Source organism: Oxyura jamaicensis, chromosome 3 (genome assembly GCF_011077185.1).
Source record: "Oxyura jamaicensis isolate SHBP4307 breed ruddy duck chromosome 3, BPBGC_Ojam_1.0, whole genome shotgun sequence".
Lineage (NCBI taxonomy): Eukaryota > Metazoa > Chordata > Aves > Anseriformes > Anatidae > Oxyura > Oxyura jamaicensis.
This window is the reverse complement of record NC_048895.1, coordinates 36892333-36916123: the sequence shown is the minus strand read 5'-3', so window position 1 is coordinate 36916123 and position 23791 is coordinate 36892333. Positions and strand designations below refer to the sequence as shown.

The 23791-nt window shown below is 36.5% G+C and overlaps 1 protein-coding gene across 2 annotated transcripts in view; it reads right to left on the bottom strand.

Moving 5' to 3' along the window:
- The window catches only part of AKT3 (AKT serine/threonine kinase 3), a 151596-nt gene that overhangs the window by 74548 nt on the left and 53257 nt on the right, over positions 1-23791 (bottom strand). The window contains exon 1 of one of the 2 annotated variants that reach the window (XM_035320808.1): positions 14115-14135. The exons of the other annotated variant lie outside the window; for it this stretch is intronic. The gene's annotated coding sequence lies outside the window, so the exon portion shown is untranslated. Of the gene's footprint in view, positions 1-14114; positions 14136-23791 lie in introns of those variants that run through there. 2 annotated transcript variants of the gene reach the window in all.

Genomic DNA, 23791 nt, shown 5'->3' with positions numbered 1-23791 from the left:
TCTTCCAAATCCTACATCTTCACACCTGTAAACAGTCTGAAATTTGATACAGGTGAAAATAAGCACTACAGCTCAACTTTTAACTAAAAAAAATGAAATTTCAACTCCTACAAGGTAGAACATTCACTCTGCTGAGTCAAAAATCATTAAGTTCCTTAAAATATGATCTATCAGCAAGAAGACTGGGGGTAATGAAGAATGTAAACAAAGAATACTTAACAAGTATACTTGAAAGCAAAAGGTATATATAAAGAAGAAAAAGCAGAAGCCAGTAACCTTTTACAAGGTAAGTCTACCAATAAACCCATCACCTCCACTTTCTTCCTACCCCAGTCCGAGCAGAAGGTTCTGCACACCATGAGGTATTCATTCAGAAACAGCAATGTAAACAACAGGACAGCACAGAGGTACCTTAATCAGTGTCATTTATTTGCTATTTAAGGGTGAAAAATCTCTTTGATATTGCAATATTTTATAATGTCACACCAAAATTTCAGCAACAGCTTCATTTTTAATGTGTAATTACTCAGGTAAATACCGGTGCATTTAGACCAGCCCAACTTTCCCTATCTTTGATTTCTTTCAACTCTACAGAGCAAATAATATACGTACAAGCATCTAGTAAGACTTTAAATAAGCCCCTGTTTCATCATTACACAAGAGAACATTTTAAGAAAAAAAAAGTGTATGTACCACCACAGAATTTCCAAACGTCCTTAGAAGTTGCCACTTATAGTGGCACTATTATAGTGGCAACATTACATAGTTGCCACTTGTAAGCTGCATGCTTAAATACTGCTCTGAGACACTTAAGATTACAGCGATGTGTCACAGTGAAATAAGAATCATGACCTACTCATATTAACTTAAAAAACACAATTTCAAGTTCAGTCAGGCTGAAACTTAAAAATTATTTCAAGTTTTCAGTTTGCAAAATGCTCAGAACTGACTACAGTCCAGGGGCTGCACTGTCCCTGGACTAAACTCAGTCCTTGATTAGTGCTTAAGCACCTCAGCACCCTGCTAACTGTAGCTACACAGTTTTTACACAATTCAGAGGTCAGACAGAAATTTACACCCATCTGACACTGAGATTGCTCCATTAGAGGCTAATCTATGTTTCCTGGCCCTCAGTAGCAAAACTCTTAGTTATTCATATCTCTGGATAGCAGGGCACCCGCTTGATTTTGTTATCTAGAGATTTTCACATAAGTAGAAAGAAAACTGAAAAAGTTCAAAGTGCTACTTAATTTGACCAAAAAATAGAGCAGATATACAGCACTAATAACATTTGTGTTGACCCAAAGCTTTCTATCTTAAATCTTTGGTGTTAGTTCAACTGGGAACATCCACACTGATACTGCTGGTCTAAATTGATTTCAGAATGGGAAATCCCTGATCGAATAAAAGCAAGCCAAAAAAGAAACAAATAAACAAAAACCACCAAAACACACAACAAAAGTTCAAAAACTGTATCATTACACAAAAAGGTGAAGATGTTTCTTGAATTAAGTTTGCTGAATACTTGACAACAAGATAATCATAGGCCTAAGGAAAAGTGTAACTCTAAGAACATTTAAAATATGTTCCATGAAATACATGTTCCATTTTTTGCTGAAATCTGCCTGGACTCAAGAATTGAAGCCAAAACAAAACCTTATATATCAGTTCATCCAGTATGAGTTTTAAAATATTAGCAGCCTGGTCACTTCCTTAAAGTTGAGCAGATCGTAATGACAATCTTCGGTAAGGTTCTCATACACTACATCTTACTTGCTTCTAGGAGACTGCTACGACAGACAGTGCCCCTGTTAGTTGGTATAAAATCTATCAAGATCTTAGTCTTCTCTGGAAGGTGCACTCACTGGGAGGCAGGCGGCTAATAGAAGAAGACTTGTTCAAGGGCAGAACACCAGTACACCCAAGCCAGCTCAAAGGTTCAGGTTTCAAAGAAAGTCCTCCTTTCTGGAGGAATAAACTGGACAGGGAGATAAGCAGACTGGACTCTAAGAATTAGGGATGAGAAGGTAAGAACACTAATTAGTCACCTCAAGAAAAAACAGAAACCATCACTTACTTACGTACACATGCTCTTAAGAGATGCAGTGCATACTTCTCTGAACACTTACTCCCTTCCCTCCTTAGGGCAACATTTAGGATCGCATTTAGCTTCTGCTAGGTACTCAAAGTCTCTTAATCAGAAGACTGAACAGATTTTTGATCATCTAGTCAGTTTTGCAGTTGACATCCTGCCTAGAGAAAAACTGTTAGAAGAGTCTACTACTTCCAAGCTTTTTTGAAGAGTTAGGCACTTTGGACAAAAGGTAATCACAGGAAGATATAAATATTGGATGACAAATAAGTACCAGTTTATCCATGGGCACAACTGTACCTCTGCCTTCACCCTGCAAACTATAGCCAGACACGAGACACACAATTGAAAAGCAATAGCTATAGTTTCATAAGGATCCTGTATATGTCTTTCACAGACATTCTTCTTTGAAGAATGTTTCTCCTAAATGGTTCCCCAAGATGAATCACAGTAATACCCCTTTTTCAGGGCATCTGTACAAACTCATGCACATACATAAATATATAACCCATTTTTTCCTTGAAATGACCAATATTCCAATCCCTCTTCAACATCTATACAGGAATATATATCATCTGCCTGTTGTTTGTTTTGTAATTTAATTAACAAATGGGTGAAGACTTTTGAACAATAAAGTAAACAGTGCTGTCAGTAAGCAGTTCACTTAACTGCTGTAGTGGTTTAATGTCTCTCAAGATGCACTCTAGGTGCTCTCTTATAACCACATTCCTTCTATAGGATCTGCTTAATGATAGAAAAACATTTTAGTCCATACTTCTTAGTAGACATGTTTAATGGACTGCTTTGAAAGAGAGAAATCCTCCATACAAAAAGAAAAAGAAAAAAGAAAAAAAAAAAAAAAAGACAACAACAATAAGAAACCCAACACTGAAACACAACAGAGAATTTGGAAAGAAAAAACACTTTCATGACTTCTACCTTACCAGCCCAAATAAAACAAAAACATCTTTCACAGTTTAAGCAGTATTTAATTACTTTAAATATGTCTGGGGTGTACATTTAACAAGTACCTCAACAAAAAAACAAACAACAGGAAGTTTACATCTGGAAAGTTAGTAATTCAAGTGAAAAGAAATTCCAGGAGAAAGGAGTCCACACAGGCTAACCAACACACAAGACAGCCTGACAATTTAATGAAATGTAGCTGTGGTACTTAAAAAAGCAGTGGATCTGCCATAGAGAATTAATCAGTTTGTACCCGACTTCCTGCTGAGTTAATGTAAGCTAAATTATTATTTTGCTTAAATTTACACCCTTCTAAGTTGAAAAACATGTACTCTTAGAATCTATTTATTAGACTGTAAGAAGAGGTCTCTAATTTCAACCACCGCAGCAAAGAAAGCCAAGTAATACATACATGTTTTTAATTCTAGTCAAAGTTTTTAAAGCAGCTTGAGAAAAAAGGCACTAAAATGCATATCTCAAATATGTACAGACAATAAATACATATGCACAATACAAATTTAGAATCAGGTTTAGGTTGTTGGGGTGCGCTTTTTTAATAACTACTGGCAGAATACACCCTGAAGTGGAAACAATACAGCAGAGCATTCTTGAGGCACGTGAAAATACAATCTGATCTTCGTGCAAAAAGCACCCTCATAAAATGCAACTCTTTAACTAATGCTGGATTTAATAATAAATACACTGGATAACAACAATAAGAAAGAATGCTTAAAGGTTTGTTCAGAACATGACCCTTGCAGCTAGCTCTGTACTTGCCTACTGTAACTGTAATGATTTTTCTTTTTTGCCTCTGACAGATAGTAACAAGAATCCTGCCTTCAGGACATTTCAGAAAATATGTTTATTCTAGTGATGCAATGTTTGTAGTTTTGATACTGCGGAGGAGCTTCACAAAGAAGGTTTTCTAAGAAACCATGCAAGTGTTCAACAAACTCACATTCGATTAAGTATATCACTCTAAGTTTGCAATTTTTTCACTTCACCTCAGGACTCAAATCATCTCTTCAAACATACACTTCAAGTCACATTCAATGGTTGCAGTTTTTAGCCTCATCCATTTGTAATCCCTAGCATATGGAAACTTAGAAATTCTTGAAAACTTACTTAGTAAAGCCAAATTAATCTCATTATTAAAAAAAAAAAAAAAAAAAAAAAAGCTGTATGTTTTAAAAAATCACTTTTGCAAAACATCTACATTTTTTAATATGTAAATGGTTTTAGAGGTGTGAAGGAAATGTCTTTAATATACAGTGCTGATAAGCAACAGAAACCTGAGTTCAAAAACTTGCTTCCTTAAAAGAAGCAACAGCTGCCACACAGACATAAGTGAGATTTAAGGGAAGGGGAAAAAAAATCAAGCCCTCCAAGCAGAGAACACCAAAAATCTGCCTCTCGTCTGTGTCATCAATTAACAAAAATGGCTTTAGCAGAAATAATATACAAATATGGTTCTCCCCTCCTTTTTTTTTTTTTTTTTTTCTTTTTCTTTTTTCCACTTTAAAAGGCACTTCTGTGTTAAATAAGACTGTAGTTCCCCTGTACTGGCATTTAATAAACAGTTGGGGGAAAAAAAGTGAATGTCTAAGAACAAAATTATAGTAAATAAACTTAAAAAAAAATAACTATAAGCATATGCAGTTTTTCTTTAAAAGAAACAACTGTAATTAATGCCAGGTCAAGTAAAATACCAGAAGTGATACCAGTGGTTCTGAGATTGAATTTACTTACCTTGGCCCTCTGAGGGCAGTGTTACCTAACGCACGATTAGAAGCAGCAGTAGACTATTTGACTAAGTCTGTAGACACTAGTAAATGTAAAGCGCTCCTGTTTAATATTACTCACTTGTGATTTCATGACAACAAATTTGCAACACAGTTCAAAGCTATTGTAAAAAAGAAATGTTTTAAAAAGCTAATAGGTATACCTATCCTCATGATTCAATATATGCTCTTCAATACAATGTAAGTGTGTAACTACACCATCATGCAAAAGGTTTGACAAAAATCTTACTGCAGGCCAAAAAATTAAGTGAAACTGTATTTTTTTCGAACATGTATTCACATTTTAAAAACTTTTTTTTTATTATATGCTAACTCCTAAGAACTTTCCAGCACTTCAAAGAAGAGCAGAATTTGGAACTAACGTCTTTAATACCACAAGACAATGATTATTTATTCATGCTACTGTTTTCCCATAGTTCCCAGTTCACTAAGTGACATTTTGAGCACATCTGTACTTACATTAGACAAATGAATTTTTTCAGTCACAACTTGAAAATAGTATATAGCATTTCATGCTATACATGGGCATCAGCATATATCACAGCTAAGCTTCCATTACACTTCCTACAAACTGGGGAATGGTTCCAAACATGAGGTTTGGATACCAGCGTAAGCAAAACGCCATGATATGGACAGTTAAGGGCACTTGAACTTTTATATGACATCTCAACAACGCAATGAAGTTACAAAGACTGGTCAATTTATGCTCCGCTCTTCACAGCTGTGTGGTTAAAAACCAGTGGAAACTACACGGATGCTATGATTTTGCACAATGCAGCAAGCAGGCTCAGGAACACGCTCTAGAAGTTACTCAGCTGAGCAAGAGAAGAAGAAAACAGACACAACGCTCTCCCTCATGCCAGCGAAGATGTACTGAAGAGCTGGCAAACAAAAGGATCATTTTTTTCTGAAGCAACAGTAGGTTGTGATCAAAACTAAGCTTGCTACAAACTTGCTACAGGCAAGGTCCAAGCAGAGATGGAGTCACCATGTAGGGTGGAGGCACTAAGAAACTCTCCGTGGTCTCAGTGTGCTTCTCTGCACATACAGGTACAGGAAGAACTGAGTTTCTCAGTGGGAAGTTCTTCCCTGCTTCTGTTTCTAGGTTTGCTTCCTCTCAGGTTCTGAATGCAACCTACAAAAGTGAGTGAGAGGTTCACTAGGGCTCACATCACCACCCACCCTCATCATCTCATTAGGACTACTGGAGTGAGTCAGTGTCCTGTCTTGTATAAATGCAACCCCACTTCAGCTTCTGTTGTTTATTCAACCCTTTCCTGTTGCATTAATAATCTTTTCTTTAAAATATATAAAAATCAAGAGGAAAATATTCTGTAAAAGACAGACATGCCACTATTCAAATGGCAAGCAGTTTTCTAAATGGGTATCTAAAAATTACCGATGTATTTTGGCATCTCATGGAAAATAAACGGTAGCAATTCATACTCAATTTTGATATGCACAAAATTTTGTCCTTTTAGAAATCTGTACCAGAAATACGAAGTTATCTGACATCCTGACAAATTGAGAACTGACCTTTACCATGTCCATTTTGAGCCAACAGGAAGAAAAACTTGCCTGTTTCAACATCACTCTCACTTCCCCTCCATTCTTAAAGGATAAGAATTAGAACAATAACTAAATTAAATAGAAGTTGATATTAGCACATACCATCTGGAATAACATGGTATTGGATTGCATTGACATCCCTGAACAACAAAGAAGATCAATATTTTCTAAATGTCTGCTATTCAAGAATGGAAACCCAAGGTCTATATGCTGGAAATATTTGGGGACACCGCTCACATTTCTTAAATCTCTCTCTTGCTTATCGTTTTACAGTATCAAAGCACAAAATGCTACAGTATTCAGCTGCTTCTAAAAGGAGTTTTGTAGTTTTTAATAGTATTGAGATGTTTTTGTAGTAAGTGCAATTTAAAAAAAAAAAAAATAGTCTCGCAGGATTTTTTTTTATTGGTAAAAAAACTTCAAGTTTTCAGTACTTTTAAATATTTTATACATATTTTTATACAGAACTATCAGCATTAATTAGTAGACTGTAGAACAGAAAACATAAGACTTTCCCTTTTTTTGTCAAGTACTAGTACACCAAAAGACCTTTTTTAGATTTTGCAAGTATTTTAGGAGTAGGACAAGCATACAAATAGTTATCTATAGATTACACTGAAAAGATAGCTGCGGCAGTAATCATTTAAATTCATGTACTTGGTAGAAATATATCTATTAAATAAGATGATAAAATGTAAATGATTTTTACATGTAGCTATGTTGAATTAAACATCATCTTAATATTACCTACTTACAACTTTTTGTATAACAGCCAACTCTAGTTTACACAAGAAACCTCAAACTTTCCATTGTTTGCAAAAAGAGTATGCTAAGTTTGGCAATAGGATTATCATTGAGTTGAGTTTCTTTGACAGACTAATGTGTTGTCAAAAATTATGTCTTTCCCCTCTTAAAGCTGGTATACTTCCTAGCATGTTTTTGCAAACCAAACCGTCTCACTTTTACAACTGGCACATCACAATAATTTTAAAATAGCTCCTCTAAACTTTATGCTTGTCACTAGATATGCTCCTAGCCCAAGACCTTGTCAGGTGCCAAAAAATGAGCACTAACATCATTCATCTGAATTTTTTCCTCAGGCACACAATTAAGGTCAACATTTTCATTTTACCATTTAGCCCACGTCATTTACAAACAATCAGCCTGAGACACGCAGAAACATTCCTCAAACTGTTTGAGCTGAAAGAACAGTTTTGGTACCACTGTATGCTTCAGGATTTACTTGAAAACTCTTTGGGTGCATGAAATCATGATAAATAATGACACGGTATTGCCCAGAGCTTCATACCTTGGGCTTCATACCAGCCATGACACGACACAGCAAATGGAACACTTCTGTAGAGAAGAACCAACAGCCCAGCTAACAGGCGAAAAGCAATTCACCATCTGCAGTGTCACTGACCTGCGTCTAGATTCGGATGCAGAAGTCAGTACTTGGGTAGGAGGCAGTCACACCTGAATTGAGTTGAAGACATAATCCAAAATTGACTTTTTCTGCTCAGACAAAATGATTATAAAAGGAGACGTGAAATGTTCCCATAAGTAGTTATCATTATCAATGACCTATGGACCTGATGCCTATTAGACTTAAGACGGAAGACACAAGAAAAGTTGGGGGAGACGGGGTTCATCTTGGGGTTAAACAGTGATTAGATTCATTCAGGTAATATTTAAGGCATATTGTGACTAACCAAAAATCCCTGATACATACTGGTAACTGGAAGACAATCTGCAACCCAGAGCCACAGTACACCTCAACCACTATTTCATTCTCCACTTTTCAATTCAATACAGATATCAGATTGCTGAATTTTCACATAATATTTAAGAAAAATAAATACGACTTACAAGTTCCCTTTTGTATTTCTAAACTAAGAGATCACCTGGATAAGATACTGCTTTCCTTTAGCCTTTTGGGGCAAGCTTAATTTCTTTTCATGTTTGTATCCATTTTCATATTTCTTTCACATTATCCTGGAAACTCATATTAAACAGCACTCAACAAACAAGAAATAAGAAAGGATTTTAGAGAAAGAAATAATAATAAAAAAAAAAACATTCCTATATAGTGATCCGATTTTTTATTTATTTATTTTTGTATTTGGAACTGTCAAACAGGAAAATACACGAGTTATGGCTGACCAGCTCCTTGCCTTTGGAGAAAAAAATGAAAATAAAATCAAGTGAAAGAGAAAATTAGTTGCTAATCTCATGCTAACCCCTAGCATTTACTTGTCTACTATATAATGCCAGACAATCACCGATTGGCGATATCTGCATAAGAAAAGCTCAGGATGCAGTAGTAAGGGTATGCAACTTATCAGTCTTGAGGTAGAAAAGGCTACGTAAGAACTTGTGTAGCACCTGTCCACCAAATGTCTGAGACTGAAATAACTGCAATATTCTTTCTACTTCCCCAAGTACCAAATTTATCAAGACTTTTTTTTTTTCTTTAAATCCACCACATGGAGAAATCAAAAGTTTTCTTTGCTGCAACAAAAGGCTCTTTTCAGGAATAAACAACGGAAGGAGGGAAGATATTAAACTCCTGAACTAATTAACAGAAGTAAAGGAGGCGGTGGGGGACAATGATAATTAATATGTACCCTCCTCCTAACCAAATCTCCACATACATTCATTCTGTATATGCACACACAACAGCAGCATCATAAACCGTCTCAAGTTCTTGCCATTATTCAGTTCGACATCTGCACATGTTTATGCGTCTCTCCAAACAACCTCTTGAACACCCTGCTGGAGCTGTCATTTTTTTCTTCTCCCTATCTGGCAGATGGCAAGTCAACAATCGGCATCAACAGCAGCCGAATATCTCCCCCCTCCATCCGACCCCCCTAAACAGACACAATAATAACTTCTTTGTGCTTCCCCACAATGCAGCTGCTTAAACCATTTCGCTACAAGGCTGCTTTGCCTTAATAAAAAAAAAAAAAAAAAAAAAAAAAATCCCTTCTGTCAAGTCTAAAAAGCAGCATAATGTTAAGCAAGCTAAAGCCACAGCACAGCTGCAAACGGGCAGACACATTGACAGCTCCTCCCTTAACAAAGCCCTGTGAATTGAAGGGGGTTCATCTGAGGCTCACACAGTAATTAGTATAAAAAAGTCCGACAGCCTCTATTATGCTAGGAAAAAAAAAAACTGGACAGAACTGGGCTGCTGTTTTGCGTCAAGAGTTCTGCTGCAGAGTAGATAAATCATGTTGGGTTTTTTTCCTCTCTTTTTAAAGACAGTAATAAGGAGGATGAGAGAAGCTAATTTGAAAACTTGGACACAGTAATTGTACCATATGGTGAGCATTTATCCCTTCTGAAATACACGCTAACAGTCACTTACATGCACAGTGCTTTGTTTTACAGTTGTTATTCTCTCTACCATATTCATAAAATGGATCTGAATATCCGATACTCCAGAGAAGTTGTGTGTAATTAGCAACAAAACTGCCTGAGCTTAATATATTGGCCTACCGTAGCAATCTAGTTAATTGCAGAAAATCCCATGCCCCCAAATTTAAATAGTGTCCACTTCAAGGATTTTTTTTATTTCTGTCAAACTGGCTAAATATCATACATAATAAGGTTCAGAAAAGTAATTTATTGACACCAGTACTCCTTGATACAGTTGACTCTAAAATGCACAAGCAGGACACATTTTCCTTGTCATTCATGTAGGAGAAGAGAAAGGAATTAATTCAAGAAGCATTTAAGGGAAACCCCAAAACACTTAAGTTCCATCCTACTTGGAAAAGGAATTGCTCCATAAACTTAACAAGCTGAAACTAAACTTCAGAGTGTGGCATGGCAGGGAGACAAAGACTTCAAGTCCACCCCCCCATTGCCATCCCTTGTTTTCTTCCTGATCATAATTTCCAGTATTTTTGTTAGCAATTCAAACCCTTGATTCACAAGAATCTTCAAAATCATGAAAATATACCATTCAACCCTCCAGGTCTGCTCACTCTTTGCCACACACTTCCAGCTTTTCACCCTGCTTATGCCACCAAATTACACAGAAATCACAAAAGATAAGGAACCAGCTCAGCTGACCTAAGCAGGGAAAATGCAGGCTTCTTTATTTAAAGAAAACACTATATTTCAGTGGCAAGACTAATAAATCTTAGAGGTGCTGTTTATAGAAAATAAAATGTAGTGAACTTCCAAGCAAGGGAAATAAAATCTCAAGCAGAAGAAAAGATGCAAATTTGGTGAAAAATTAACCAAACACAAAATAAAGTCTGCAACTGAGGATCCTGGTATTTGCAAAGAACCAGAAGGGTGTCTTTCCATTAGCCTTCACCTCAGATGACAACAACAGAAATCTGCTTTGTGCCTTTTCACGTAACAGAAAAATACTTTCACTGCCTCTGGATCAAAAATGTGGTATTGGAGCAGAGTGCTAGGGGCTAAGGTGTCTTAGGACAATGAACTAGAGAAGAACTCCCTCCCCGAATGAAGAACAAAAACCAGTTAGAAAAATGCTTGAAAATTTCAAGTCAATTGGCTGGATGGTAATCTAAGAAAACTGTTTATAATTCTGTTTTTAATCATACTCTTAACTAATGCAAACTGACAGAAGATAAACAAAGCAGCGTTGCCTTTCAGTAGAAAAATCATGCCCATCATACCTAAGGGATTTCTTCTAAAATGTCAAGACAAGAAAATGGGCAAAGACTAACTGACACAATTTATTTCAACTTCTAAAAAGCTTTTAATAAGTCTAAGGAAACAGTAGCTCTGTGGAGAAGAAAAAAAAAAAAAAAACTGTGTGGTAGAACAAAATAGAAATGGGTAACTGGGTAAAAGAAAGACAGCTAAGCAGGATCATATGGTCAAACTTCAATTACTAATGCTCTATAGTTCTTTTTGGAACATTTTTAATTAATACATACATCAGTGATCTGGGATCACCACTGTATGTACTGCAAGGCAGTAAAACTATTCAAGACTACTAAGAATGTGAAGCATTTCTGAGTGGCAATGCTATTCCAGTGAGCTGAGATGAAAAGCACTGAAGAATTACTGAAATTATTATTATTATATTATTATTATTATATACAGGAACAATCTTTAATACTCATATAAGATGTGCAGTTTTAAATTAACAACCAAAGACCAATTAATGTAACCATTGCTTAAGTGTGCATCACTGTAAAGAAAGAAAATCAAATATTATCACTTGTAAAGGTATAAAATTTTAGGAACACTAGAAATATTATCATTTCATGATAAACAATTACAGTTCTGCTAATTGTATTTAAAAATAATAATCACTACAAGAGAACAGAAGGGCTTCAGAGACAAAACACACCAAAACCAACTAAATAAATTAAAAAAAAAAAAAATACTGGAGTTACAGAGGAGAGGAGAGAATGACTGGATTAGGCTTCAGTTTTAAAGAAAAGTCTGTGGCTAAAGGATTTAATGTTACAAATGACCAACAGCAGAATACCAGTCATCTGAAAAGAACAAATTTTCAGAAGAGTTCAGAAGTGGATTTTCAAGCATCCAGAACCTACAGTTACAACTGGAGTCTGCACCATGACAATGCAGCCACTCTCCCACCAATTCAGCACCCAGTATCTCTTCACACCTTTAGAAAAATCAAGCCTCTCCTTCAGTGCTGTAAGGAATCTTTGAACTCGCGTGGACACTTTTTGTTTGGGAAAAGGAAGTCTCACGTTGAGGAAATTGGAGTAAACATTCAACAGAGGCAGATTGTTCCCTTTTAACTGCGATGTATTTCTGTCTTATCACGAATCTGCTACTCAGCCAGACAGTGCTAACCGCGAATGAAAGTCCCAGTCCTTGGCCACTTTGGGTCATCTTATGTGCAACCTACCACCAGCACAATGTGCTTGGGATGGCAAGGAATATGTGTGAAGGAAGTGTGCTGTGCACTCCATGTCCCGCTCCACTGTGTCAGCTGAGCCAACCCATGCAGCTGAGACACACCTACAAAATCATCTAACCAGAAGCACACCCTTAAAAAAATTAAATAAATAAAAAGGTTTTGACCTATTTCAGCTCACTGTACAACGAGTACTTGCACAAAGGAGAAACAGGGGAATAATAGGCTGGAGGCATGAAAGATGCAAGGGAAAAGAGGCATCAGCATGAACTTACGCAAGACTAATGACTGATTTATTGGACTGCTGGTCTAGCACGTGATTGCAATTCTTGTTTTCCAGTTAAGCTACAAAAGCAGGTTTGAATGATTCAAATTTCTAAGATCAACTGCATCATTAAGCAATGATGCTACCGCTGACACAATGTTAAGCCAATAAATTCCCTAATTCAACTTCACATTTTATACAAAGTATATTCTGACCTGTGTCAGAATATATCCTGACAACCTTTTTTATACATGTATATACAAAAATTATAGATTTAAAAAAAAATGTAAGCTTTAAGGAGTATGCATGAATCCTTCTACTCAGGCAAATAACTGAAAATTCACTCAAAATTCTCAATGTGAAAAATCACTTGAAATAAAGTACTTTGACATGTATTTGTGAAGTAGCAATTACAATATAATGTCAACAAAATCTTAGCGACACAGAGATCCCAGTGCAAATTGATATTCTGAGTTAGCCATGCAGTACTTCCCATACTAGAAACAGCACCAAGAAGATGAGAACAACTTGGTCAGTAACGTATTTTCTTAAACTTGCAGACTATAATTAAAGCATTCGAAACTATATATATATATAAAAAAAAAAACTCCAGTTTTTAACCACAGGATTCTACATATTTCTAAAATATTTTACTGCCTTAGAATGAATAAAACTGCTCCTAACACCCACATATGAATCACAATACAGTTTAATTTTAAAATACATGTTTTACAGTATTTTATCTTGCGTGATTTTGTTATATTACCATTGGAATAAAGGTTCAGGCAAGTGAAATACTTTTAAAGGCTTAGTTTTTTCACTTCTCTGAATTAAAAGAAAGCTTTGCTCATGAGCAGAAATGTGAAATTCTTGAACCTGCAATTTTATTAGCACAAAAATTTTGCCTCATTTTCAAACACTCTTTTAGAACGTTTTAAAAAGAGAGGTTTTAACTATGAACCGCCAAATTCCAGCCACAAGGTGGAACTGAAAAATGACTGACCTAGGTAAGACACACAAATTTATCTAACCAAATGTGGTAAACTCAGGATAACTTTTCTTACTGTTTTTCACTAACATGCACATCTTGTGGTTTCTCTACTACAAGCATACATTTTTCTCTAGTCTGAATTTCTGAACAGTTTTTACTGATTTAGCCTCCAAAATAATTTTGACACAAAGGGCAATCTAATATTTTATCAGATGACCTTAAATAGATCCCGGCAAACTCAAATTATTTTATTCAATGCCAAAGGCAAACTTTATACAAGAGAAAACTGTGATAATCTCTTCCTAAAACTGGCCTTTCTGAAATTCAGACTGATTATATATACAATTATTAACCAACACCAAATATTTAACATTTGTGACACCAAAATAATAGAGACCAATAAGGAACTGTAATTTTCAAAAATATAGTTGCATTAATATTGAATTAACAAAACCAATTTGGTATGGTTTTAGTGGATGTTTTTCCTCTAGAAAACAAACAGCACAATTTTCTAATTAATAAAAACAAAACGGAAACTGACTTACAACACTGACTTCAAAATCCTTGTGAAAGTCTGTACTGGTGATGTCACAAATGCTGTCACAGATGAGCAGGTATTGTCTGTAGAAGGTTCAGAAATGTCTGTTTTAATCAAAACATTTATTAGAGGTAGTTGTGTATTTTGTTTTCATTTTAATGAATCACAGAGTTCTCTAAAGAATCATGGTTGCAGCTCCCTTTAAAATTAATAGATTAAGTAAAGTCTATTTATCTGAAATATAGAAAGAGGATCTGATCTATAATGGATATAGAAAATCATGTAAGAGTGAGGGGAAACCTATACTTCATGCTTCCATCAGGCTTTAATAATGATGTTCACATAACACCGATGTAATATTCACATTTTCTCCTTTGCTTGAAATGTCCTACAAATTATAACTTCCTCAGAATACTAAAATGCCAATGATAAAGTATTGTAAGACAAGAAAAAAAAATAAAAATAAATAAAAAAAGCAATTTCTTCTGCTTGCAGTTATTTTTAAATTAAACCTTTCAACTTCATTGTACTTTGGAGAAAAATATTTTCTTCCATTTTCCCCAATCCAAAACACTAACTACTCAATTACTTTTCTTACATCTGAGGGTTAATAGAGCACCTGAGTCAAGAAATCCTCACTTTAGTGGTCAGTCCAAACCCCCAGAAAAAAATTTAGAGTCAGAGTTTTAAAGAGATAGGGATATTTGTTCACTTAGATGAAGATTTTAGGCGTCTGAAAAAACTTGCTTCTCTCCCTTTTCCCTGTGCAGCTGGAAAACGTGGCACCACCAGAAGTGCCCTGCTGCCCTTTGGGAATGGATTCCAACTGTGCAGGTGCCTGAAGAACTCATAAACATTCACCTTGGTATGTAGAGCACAGAAATAGTAAGATCCATTTGATACAAGCCACCTATATTCTATAAGCATTTCTGTATGACCCCAGTAAACTACATCAAATGAAGAAAAAGCCTTGCCAAGAAAAGCTTGCAAAGTGAGAAAAAGAGATTTAGATACAGAACTTCTTAAAACATCTTTTAAAATTTCGTATTTATGAGTTAAGAACTGGAATAAATTATGATGGAATAAATCTATGCTTCTATCTAGTATTTCAAAGAGAAACAAATCTAATACCAGAATTAGGTATGAGGACATATGGGCAGTCTATCACCTGACTACCAAACAACCGTACTAAAGCTCACACATGTTTGTTAATCCCAAGAGGTAAAACGTTGCTTTGTCTTCTGGGGGTCGTGCTGCAGATGAGTGCCCGTTATGATGCTGATGCATTTTTCTGTGCTAAGATCCCCAGGGAATTTGAGCTCACCATCAGTGAAACAGACAAATTTTTCATCTCCTCTGTCCTAAATGTCTTCCATTTTTTTGTTTATCAAATGTGCATGTAAGAATAGCAAGTAGCAGCAGCACAGCTGAAACAGTTTCAACAAAAGCTTGTCTTCTGACTGCCTACACTTTAATTCAGTTAAATTTTATACCAAGACTATTTAGTTTTCAGTGACAGCTTGATCTTGTACCAACAGATCACATGTTTGATAGGGAATGACTGAAATTCAGTGACATGATTATTGGTTACAGACAGCAAGCCCTCTCCAGACAATCTGAGATGATTAAGGGGAGGGCCATTTCCCAGAGATCTGGCTATTCTCTGATGTACTTTTTATCTCTGTACGGAGCAGAATGAGGTCGGACCAAGTGATCAAGAATGAGTAAAGTATAGAAACACTCTGGACCCCTAGAAGCTCTCATTCTCTTGAAATAAGTCTGTTTGCAGATTCCTCCAGTTCCAACCATACACCTCAGAGAAGTGCAGATGCTGTTTTTGTAGGGTTTGGTTTTTTCTTCCTCACCCTTCGGATCATGCAGTCCATTGGTTTTACTGATTTGATACACCAGTTGTGCAGCTCACTTGTACAACAGGAATTAAAAAAAAAAAAGGGGGGGGGGGGGAGGAGAAGGGGAGGAGGATGTCAAATGGGGAGGTGAGAGCAGGAATAGGACAGTGTCCCATCAAATCATATCACTGACCCCATCAGCCTGGAAGTCATGTTCTTGCTAGAATCAGCATGAAGTGGCCACAGGCATGCATTCCAGACAGGGTTTAGCTCAACCTCCTCCTTCATTCATTAGCAGCATACTGCTAGATACGATGAAGAGTAGAAAGAAAATAACCTCTGGATACTGTTCTAAAATTTTCCCCCTCTCTCTGGCACATTAGGCATCTGTTTAAATGCTGTTGGATGGCTGCATGACTATTTATTAATTGCACACGCACCAAAGAACAAGACATACCTTCTTGCTGTGGCCTCTGTTTGCAAAAGGATGATCATACTGCCCAGTTACATTCTTTACACGTTTGCTCCTTATGGTAAGAAAGTGCAGAAACAGTAATACCTCTGCCTTCATTCAAGAAGGAGAATGAACAGTGGCTTAAATGATACTTTTCCTCTCTCTCTCTCTCGAATTCTGTATTTGTGCTACCACCAACACAACCTTTTAATTCTTAACCCTTTTAATTCTTAAACCAATTTTTTATACAGTCTGCAAATTGGCTAAGGAACAGGAAACAAAACATAAGGCTTAACGGCCACTTTTTAGCATGAGAAAGACAGACAGGAGGTCCCACAGGGATCCATGCTGGGATCATTTTTATTCAACATCTTAATCAATGGACATTGGTATGATACATGAAATCTTAAAGTGTACAGGTAACATCATGCTGTAATAGACATTCAAATGTCATGTCAATGGCATGAAAAAAAGAAAGAGAGAGAAAGAGAAAGAGAAAGACCTCACAAAATTGAGTTGGCAAAGGTAAAAATGAACAGCAGGTATAAAATGTGGGGTAATGTATATATAAAAAAAAATAATCTAAACCATGCCTCACAACATTTATCTTAAAATGAGGAATTACAGTTTAGGAGAGTCCTAGAGTCACTGCTGACAGCTTTATGAAATTGTAAGTTCATGTACAGCAGCAAAAAAAAAAAAAAGCAGACAAAATGTTGGGCATTTCAAAAAGGATACTGTGAAGAGAAAGGATGAGAAAAACACTGCTGTGCCCACATCTTCATTAACCTGCACAGTCTGGTCTCCACATCTCACGAAGGATGTAGTGCAATTACAGAAAAAAAAAAAAAAAAAAATAGAGAAGGGCAACCAAAAGGATCCAAGGGATGGAGCAGCTGCCTTTTCTAAGAGAGGATTAAGAAGCAGGGACTTCTTGGTTCAGAGAGGAGATGTTTGAGGGGTTATGGCTGACATTTACAAAATCAAAAGGCCATAAATAAGTGCAGAGTTGTCATTCACCCAATACCACAATACAAGAAGTAGGGCACCTGGCAAAGCTACCAGGAGATACATTGAAAATGTCAAAGAAAACCTTTTATGGAAGCCATTATTTTTTAATGTACATCTGAAACCTACTGCCACAGGAAGCTGCAGAGCCAGACTGCATTGGGATGTTCAAAAAGTTTAAATTCATGGACAACAACAGGTGCATACATGGATACTACACAGATGACACAGGGATGTACATTAGTAATACAACAGTTCTGGACACTGGGAGAATGCAAGGGGAATGAATGGCAAGAACACGTTCAAGTTTGCAGGCTCTCCTTGAACAGCATCTCCTTTGCTGCAGATTACTGGGCTAGATGGGCCACTGGTGTGACTTAGATATAGTTTCACCATTTCTTATTTTATTTTTACTCTCTGGTGTAACATGAAGAAAAGATGTGATTTCCTCTTTTTCATTTAGCTTCAGTAATTAAAATTCATTCAACCTATGCTCATAAAATGCTGATAACTCTCATTGCTGGTCTCTGTTAAAGTCTTTATGATTTTGAACTGCAGCACCCAGAAATGGGACAGTTGACAACTGAGAATTAAAGTGCTCAGTGGAGCAGAAAGATGTTTCTCACAGGCTCTGAAACTGTTTATGTACGCCTGCATTTGCCTTCTTCAGAACACTAAGATATAATTATTATCCAGACTCTGATCTGGATATCTACTGGATCTCTGGTACCTACTGGTACCTCTTCTTTCTGAAGAGTTACTTACCTAAGCACTTGTTCTCCGTCTGTTTTTTTGTAAAGTTGATCATTCTAGTGTTTGTGTCAAGCTTGCTCCCCTGAATAGCTTCTAGCTCCTCATAACCACGTCTCGATATTACTGATGTTCTCAGTTCCAATCCTATCATCCAACACACCTGCAGTCCCTTTTACCTTGGAGGCACCTGAAGACATTAATAACCATTCTCTTCTTCATTAAGCACCTCAGCAATGGAAGTACTGCCTAGGCAGAATGCATGACAGAGCCTAACAGATTTCTATTCCACATTTACTTCCATTTTGATAGAGAACATTTAATAAATGCTCAGCACAGTTGTGTGGTTTTTTAACCGTTTTTGCTGCTAGAAACAAAGCTCACAGTTATTTCATTTAATCGCTGCATCTCGTTTCCTTATGAAAATGTTATTCACTGATATCAAAAGCATAACTAATTCCAAGATACAACATCCCAAGCTTCTCTCCTATACACAAAGATTGCTACCTTGTCAGTAAAAGGAAATTTGATTAGTTTGATGCAATTTAACCTTGCCAAATCCACAGTGACTCACCTCATTATTTTCTAGATATTCATAGTCTACTTATTCTAGTATTTTCCTTTCTGTTAAATCGATGTCAAGCATTTTACCCTATTAAAACACATTTTGTTTGAACAAAAAATACATGAAAAGAAATCCAGATAACTTTCTCGGTGTTATTTATTATATTAGTCTGTAATCTCTAAATGTTATCATTATGATTTCGTATTTGTTTTCTGAAGTACTGAACCTGTCAAAGAGACAGATGTAACACCGATCGCTGCAAAATACGAGTATCATCACATACCTTCATCTCCTAAATTTTTAGACATACCTTCCAGTCTGACTCTAGGTAGAAAGTGAGTTGTACAGGAATATGAAAGAAAAAGAGGGAATCCAGCTAAGCGTCAAAAAAATATGAAAGAAGAAGCAAAGAACCCAGTCCAGTCTCAAATGAAGCAAAGTATTTACTAGAAGTCTTACTCCTTTGTGTACAAGAGGCCTCATGACCGATCTTTAACTCTGACATGAAAACATCACGGTAAGAGTGTTCCAGAATAATGGCATAATTAACTCAAAATGCCCACTGCAAAAATAAAAGAAAAACACCTTCAAATATTCAACAAATAGCACCTTGCCACAACTATTGTTATCTGCTGCTGCCAATCAGTATTGTTATGGTTGTACAAAGACTCCAGTGCACCAGACTGTCGCTAATTATGTATATTCAAGTGATTAGCAAGCACTTGTTGCCTCGTTCACACCACCCTCCAAACAGCAGCCTTTGAGAGGAGAATAGACTGCAAATTTATTGAGAGAACACTGTTAATCCTTTGGGGAGAATGTAAATGTAAACAGGACTACTCTACATCAAGGTGCTTTGACAACAAAAATCATCTGCATAAACACATGCTCAACAACAAACAGGTGTTCTATTTCACAACTAGCGCCCATTTGATGCTTTCAAGTAAGCATTATGCACAAACTGTTAGAAGTACTTTGAAACCAGCTGCAATTACTATAATTAGCTGTTTTCCTACACTTGGGTTTTTTTTTTCCTGTACCTGTTCAGTATTGTGTTGGTCGCAATCTGCAAGCTCAAGTGAAACTGAGGTTCTAGCCTCTTGTTTAAAGTTTACTATCCTTTCAGTTCAGCATAAACTATGATAAGTTCATACTTATCATTAAAGTGCCACCAGTTATAAGATGATGTTTGCATAAAATAACTTAGCAGTCCTACAAATGTCAGGTCACTCATGTAACACTCATCATGAGTAGGAAAACAAGGACAACTGCCAAAATAGCACCATAAAAATAGTAAGCCTTCATTGTTCAGGATTTCCCTTTTTAACAGAAATGTCCCCAGGAACTAACAAGATTTATTTTTAATAACAAGAACTTTACTTCGAGTTTTATCAGACAAGGAGTGGTGAAAAGTCCTGATTGTAGACAGCTACTCCTTCAAACATGCTTCAAGTAAACGCTTAAAATAATTATCTGGAGAGAAATCACGTGCTTCCTTCTCTATAATGAAGAAAAAAATACATACAAAGCAACTCTACGTATTATAATTATTATTTAATTAATTATTTAAGTATCTGACCATTCCTGCCTCAGCCTTTCTTGGCATCTGCACAGCCTTTGGTTTTCAGCAGTTTCAAATTTTCTGCCACAGTGATACATTTCTACAGGTGAGATCAACATGAACGATGAATAAATCTAGTTGCCTCATCTCCAAAGTCAAATCCTAATGTGCTAATTTCATAAGCTTGGCTGTGCCACCTATAGATAGCTAAAATCTGATTCTCCTACCCTATGATTTGCCAGATTGTAACGACTGAACAGAATAATTCCATATTCAGCATCTGCTGAGGGATGATTTTTTTTTCACAAATGAAAAGCTTAGCAAGCAAAGACTGGGACTGCCCAGGGAGTAAGAACACAGCTGGGAAGAAGGGCTAAAGATGATAAATACACAGTACTAGGATAAGGACAGGCTACAGGCAACTGAAAGAAAGAGTCTCTTTCACCTTGTGTGAAACAGGCAGCAAAATCTGTCATCATCAGAATGTAGCACCTTTCCAAGTCAGGAAGACAGCCTTCAGTTGACAAATTAATTTGACATCCTCCACCAATATCAAAATATACCTGAGGTCCCTCTAATGCTTCTCCATCTGTAATAGAAGAGTTCTATTTTGGGGATGTCCACAATGGGTGATCTACAGGGTTCTATAAATCTTTCTACAACGTCCACTGTTTTCATTCCAGCAGCGTCTGCTCAGCTGGAAATGATATGATAGCTTCAGCTCGGTTGGGCCAGCCAAGCCATACAACACAGTATTCAAAGCAGTTATTCCCTAAGAGAACAAAAGAATGAGTAAATATATTAATAAAAGTTGTAATATTACAAGACCTCCCACAAAAATGCAGGGAGCATCGTATGCCTAGAAAATTCCAGGCAAAACTGATTTTGGGGGTTCTTCCAGAGACACACAATCCTTTGAGTAGCCCAGAGGACAACAAAACAACCGTGGCTTGCAATTGGCCCATTAGCTCATATGGCACCCAATGAAAACAATACATCACTAAATCTACAGCTTATGTATTTAAATGCAAAGGAACACCAGAGAATGTTGTCTTGTATTAAAGTAATCCTTGTGATTTGTATTCCTATTTCTAACACTTCAATCCCAAACCAAATTTCACAATGCAGTCACGGCTAGCCACCGAAAAAAATGCAACCACTCCATAGCACCAACCCTTCTTTTGACCTGCACTCAGGTAATCCAAGGAGCAAGAGCAGAAGAAAGAAAGCAATTACATCTTTCTATTGCAGGGTATTTTTTTCTGCCACCTTAATATGTTGCTCCAACACTGCTTGCTTAGATGAACACTTTGGGAAGGGCAAAAGATACTGTAGAAATGCATATGCATAGGTTGCAGTGAGCAGCCCACTCTCTCCCGTTCTAAAGAGAACCAGATATAAGTTTAACTAATCTATTGTAATCTGTCTCAGCACATGAACAGATAGGTAATGATTTAAAACAGCCCATTTTTACTTCAAAATATGAAGGGCTAAGAGTTAATAATTTGTTGCAGAATTTCTAATGGGAATGGTAACTTCTACTGTCACCACACGAAGGGATTGGAAAGGGTGAATGAACAGCTGTGGGCTGCTTAAACTGCTCTAAGTAGATGTGCGAATATGGTTCAGTTATTGTCAAATAAGTAAGCTATATGCTAAGCAAAATATACAGCTATAAGAGTGTTTACTACTCATTCATGTAATCATCACCACACATAAAGATACATGCAGACGCATCCACTTTGGTTTGTTTGCTTAAGACTCTCTGCTAGACACAAAGGGAACTAATTTAAGAGAAATAACTGTATTGAATTCAAACATAAGGAGGGGTATAAGAGCCTGGTATCCTATTTACACACATAAGTGTGTACTGTTTCTGGGTTTCAAGTAAAAATCTGAGAGAGAAAAAAAATAGTATATAATGGAAAGTTTCTGTAGAGGTCACTATCAGCATTTGCACGTTGTTTGATATTAAAGTTGTATAAATTAGCAACATCCTGAAAATTTTATGCATGTGTTTACATTCACTTTACTACAGGATATATATTTAAGCATGCATATGAGATCAATATGAAATTCTAAAGAAACACTCTGAAATCACAAGTTTAAATGAATCAAAGAAAAACCAATGATACTATTCAGCCATGGGTTTCAAAGAAGAAAGAAATGTAATTTTAACAAGACCCTTTTGAGCTTTACAGCAGTACAGTTACCTCTAATTTACTGCTTTTCATAACACACTTCTCTCAAAAAACAATTTTTCCATGAATGCTGCATCTAGATTTCACTTTTTTTTTTCTTCCATGTGTTCTAGTGAAAGGTGAGATCTTCCTAAAGACAGTCAGGCAGATGAAAAGGACAGAATATTTTGTACCAAGCTGATGTCCTGAGCTAGTGCTCCAAGCAAGTCTCATACCAGACTATGGTTTTGAGATTATATTTTTCCTCAAAACAAATATAGTAATTACAAATGCATTGTATTTGAGTTGGTCAGATCTAACTGCCCCAGTAAGACTTTAGTCATCTTTAGGATGAACTAATTGCTCCTTTCAAATGCTCATGTAGGCAAGCAGAGGGTGAAGTCTGAACGGGAAGATGAATCCCACCTTTCAGAACTCCAAAGAATACTTTGATAGCTAGTATTCATCAGAAGTAAACAGGTAAATGGCTAGCACAGGCCAAAGCATCACACCTACACAGATCTTGCATGTATTTTCAGTGTTATTTTGAAGCCTTCCTGTTAAGAAGAACTAACTTGCAATGACAGAGAATTATGGTACTTATTAGTATGCTAACTAACAAAGCATGGACAATCCAACTGTGCTCAGTATTCTCCACATGAAGTAATGTAGGCCATCGCTGTGGACGTAACCTGTAAGCTTTGACAACTAAACTTTAGCCAAAGAAGTGAGAGGTATAATTGATAAGGAAAGAAAAATCTGCTATCAGAAAGTCTCCCTTCTGTGACAAGGACTTCATAGAGGTCGTGTACATGACTATGTACTGCAAAACTGAAACACTCCAGGGCTGTTATGAGAGGAGATCCAAAGAGCTGTAGCAAAAAGACCGGCTGACAGAGCAAGCATCACTAGTGAGAGCAGTCAGACACCAGTCCAGTTTTGGAAATGACTACCAGTGAACAAAGTTAGCAGGAGAAGTTAAAATGGTCAATAGAAACAACCTGACATGGATGTAGCCTTCAAATCAATATTCGAGAGCACGAAAACCCATACAATAATGACTACCTGCAGTTAAAACTGTTTATACAACCTTGGCAACTGGGGACAATAAAACACCCAGGCACTAGGTAGGACTACTCTACCAACAACAAACTGAATGGAATACAACTAGAGGAACAGGATTAGTGGCCGGCTACTTTGGCAAGCCCTTGTAGCTGTAGGAGATTTGGGTCAGGACTACTGCCAACATGTTTGGGGGACGATTACTGATGCTGTTATGATTCTGTCTTCAGTGGTTCAGACCTCCCAAACTGATC